Source organism: Cricetulus griseus, chromosome 4 (assembly GCF_003668045.3).
Source record: "Cricetulus griseus strain 17A/GY chromosome 4, alternate assembly CriGri-PICRH-1.0, whole genome shotgun sequence".
Lineage (NCBI taxonomy): Eukaryota > Metazoa > Chordata > Mammalia > Rodentia > Cricetidae > Cricetulus > Cricetulus griseus.
Genome location: NC_048597.1, coordinates 148,479,089 through 148,482,898, shown reverse-complemented (window position 1 = coordinate 148,482,898; position 3,810 = coordinate 148,479,089). Strand labels below are relative to the sequence as shown.

The window sequence follows — 3,810 nt, the reverse complement described above, 5'->3', positions numbered from 1 at the left end:
AACACATGCAGAGATGACTTCCAATAGGTTTGGCTTGTGAATCCTTAATGCTCTGGGAGCCTCTACGGATGCCACCTCTAACAAGACCATACTTCCTTCATTCCCGAACAATTTCACCTATTGTGGATAAGTATCTAAACATGTTCATCTGTGGGGGCCATTCTTATTCATGCTAACTCCAGATATTAACCAGGAACTTCGAAAAAGAAACTCTCAGGTTAGCATTGCCCAGGGATGACAGTTGAAATCCCAACCCTTCGGCTCTTCTTGAAATTTCAGAGAGTAGATAATACCAGTGTCTCTCTTCCCATGCATGTGTTCCAGAGTTCCAGACCTGTGCTTCCATGCACTTCTCTGGAAGATTTAAGAGACTCATGCACTCCACTTTTATTCCTAAAGAAGCTTCTTTTGGGGTGACCCTCAACTAGAGGAGCCCTGTTTGGCTCTCCTAACACAACTGGATGATTGTGAGCAGTGGGCAGACCTGTGACCCAGTGTGGTTGCACTCTGTAAGTTACTGTAATGGAAAACATGGTATTTATTTATGAAAGGGAAAATGGTTTGGTCTTTAGCTTGGTTTAAGAGAACGTTGCTTTCCAGGGATGATACATTGGGTAGCTGAACCCGGCCCACCTACAATATTAGGTCTGTACCCAGATTCTAAACTCATGATTAGGAGAATTATGTTCTTGTAGGTCCTTTCATGCTGTTATAGCATTTCATCCTCTTTTGTCTTTTTCATTGGTCCATGGGGGTGGAGGGAACATAATCTGGGAACAGGGTTCAGACAGCTTCGTGTACGATGGAGTACGATGGAGACAGCCCTCCAGGAGATGACTATGGTGAATCAGCTCAGCTTTAATCCAGACTATAGGAAATATATAGGATTGGAGGGTCTGTGGACAAACCCTAATTTGCATTAAGTGGCACATTCCTATCACAAGGCTTTATATGTGGCAGCATGGTCCTATAGCAAATCTCCTAACATAAGTTAGCTACCATATACGCAGCAGGGCTTCTGGCAGGAAAGGGTGGCCTGCTACACCCTAGAGGTAAGTCTGATATCTGGGCTTAAAGATAGCTTTTAGATAAGGTCAGTGCTCTAGGGCTGGGACATTCTCCAGATATGGACAGGTAGAGAGCAGAAAGTCTTGCTAAGAGGGATGAAGTCCTCACATCCTTGAGTTTTAGAAAAAGCTGCCAGGCCATGAAAGACTTTGACCTCTGACCATAAAGGCCTTCTGACAAAGTTACACTTCCTTTTGGTGCTAAGAAACCACAGCTTATTTTTGCCTTTGAACGTGTTTTGGGAAATTTTTAGGCAGCGCACATGGTCTCTGTGTAATTCTGCTTTATCAGTGGTGCTTTAGTTTCCTGACTCCAATAATGGGATAGGGAAACCAGATCCGGAATGCAAGGGCTGTTTTCCTATCATGCTTTCTTTCACTAACCCTATAGTCTTCCTTGTCTTTCTATCTGGCCCCCAGGAAAATAACTCTAGTCTGTTGGAAGATGAAACTGAATCTACTGTTTGGGTTTCAGAGATTCACTGAGCAATTAAATGTATATCTAGACATATATCCCACTCACAAAATGTTAGGAAATTTAAAATCTGGATGTAGAGGACGACAATCTTCTTCAATGTGGAGAGTCATAGCCTATTGTGTGTAGCTCTCTCTAGGCTCTTCAGCCACTCAGTTTCAAAATTCCTTGGAATACTACAGGTACTGATCCCCATGTGAAAGGTAGTGAAATAAATATGTGGACAAGAATCTAGAAGTACTTGGACCACTGGTAGGGTGTAGAAGTGAGCATGCATAGTGAAGCACGTAGGCTCTGTGCTCCCCCTCAGGCTATCTGCTCAGTCCACTGGCTTGGGATCCCATTGACTTCTTCTTCTAGTCTGAGCTCAGATATAAGCATGCATTGTAGAGACTAGGCCTTGAGTGCTCTGTCCTGCTCTCTGGGCTCTCTTAACCTGGGATTCCATTGCCATGGGGAAGCACTTCCTGCTGCTCCTGCTGGGCCTCTGCTTGGTGGTGGGCTTCCTGCAAGGTGAGATCCTGGCAGATGGGAGGGGCCAGTGCTGGTGGGCAGACATTCTGGTAAAGGGTACTGGGTTTGGGGAGGTTAGGAACAAGATGTAAGACTGATTACTTTTGTATGTGAACCCCACAGCCCTCATCTCCATATCCTAACTTCCATTTCCTTTCCTTCCCTCTGCTGTATACAATATGGGCTTCTCCAATTCCTCCCCCTCTTTGTCATGCCTCTGCTCCTGGTGTCCTTTCTCCTGGTCCTTCAGTTCGCCTTGTTCTTAGCAAACCTTCGAAATTCCTCCTGCTTACCTATGTATAGATATAAATTTGTATTGGAGGTGATGCAAGGAAGGTACCTGACAGGATGAAGATGGTGAAGTGATGGGAGCACTTGGCTAGTCACAGGTGGTCAGCTAAAGCTCTCTTCATCATGGACTTGATTTTCTCCAACACACCCCAGTCCATTCACAGTCTTTGAACTGGGGAAACTCGGCTCTTCTCAAATCCCCTCTTAGGGTCCAAGTTCATAGTCTACCCTTTAGAGCTCAACTCAGCATACATCCAGCTCTTTCTTTGGTCATTATTTCTTATTTATTGATTATAGCCATAGACTCAGCTCCTGTCTGATGCTTGAGGGGGTGTCTAAATGAACCTCTTATCCTTGCTTTTTGCCTTTTCAGCTCTGACATGATTGCAGTGTGACTTGTTAAACTCTGATGGAGTATGTGAGAAAGGAGAAAGCACCTGTGAAGCTAAAGATGACCAGGAATGTGGCATAATGGTCATCTCTCAAGGTGTGTCAAGCCTGGGACATCTTGGGGTGATGCCTCCATTCCTCTTTAGAATCATGGGGACAAAACAGAGATTGTGGGAGGCTGTGTTTCTGTGAAAATTCAAGAGAAGGCTCTTTTCATTTGGTACTTGTTGCCTCCCATTCTTTGCCAGACTAAGGACCTTTTTGGGGGGGCAGTGCCTCTGCATAGTCTTTAGAGCTTTCTTGGGAAACATAAAGGTATGAGAGAATTTGAACTATAAAATTCCTGACAGTAATTTTGGGGATGGGAGACATGACTGCATGCTAGATTACAGGTTGAAAGATGATAATAACTATAGTCACAAGAGTGTGGCTGGCATACATTTCATGAGGGAGTGTAAGTCTCCACATTTTGTGAGACTGATTTCACAAATATTTATATTTGACACTTGTTATTTTTCTTGTGCAGGTCATGATATCCTGTTTGGGAAGCAGGATTGTTCTTACAGGTGTTTAAATAATACTTTCACCCATTATAACTTAACACTGGATTTTACATGTTGCCATAACCAATCTCTGTGTAATGAGTTTTAGAGACTGGGCCCTCCCTTGCCCTGTTCTGCTGCAGGTGAGTCCTTATTTCTTCCCGGTGCTCTCAGGTTTTATGACACTGAATCATCTATTCCCTTAACTGACTAAAACCTGACACATGCCTGGAAGAAGCATCAGCTGAAGATGCTTCAATAGTTCAGTTGGGAATAGAGCAATGTTCTCTGCTCCCCCATATCCCAAGTGCTTCCTCCTTTCAGATTCTTGCTTCCTTCTTTTCCTTCCTCCATCCTTCTGTCAGTCACTGATATTTGCCAACTTTCCTCTATTTCTCTCACTTTTACTGTTACCAACACTGGTTTTATACTAGAGAGTATGGCAGACCTCACAGCCCCCTTAGGTACCTTCAGATTAGTGGTGCCTCTTCTGCCAAGGTTCTAGCAAACATTAATTCCAGTGTCTCACTTC

The 3,810-nt window shown here is 44.0% G+C and overlaps 1 pseudogene; it reads left to right on the top strand.

Moving 5' to 3' along the window:
* The first annotated feature begins 1,994 nt into the window (after nucleotides 1-1,994).
* LOC100750453 lies at nucleotides 1,995-3,387 on the top strand (annotated as a pseudogene).
* The last annotated feature ends 423 nt before the right edge of the window (nucleotides 3,388-3,810 follow it).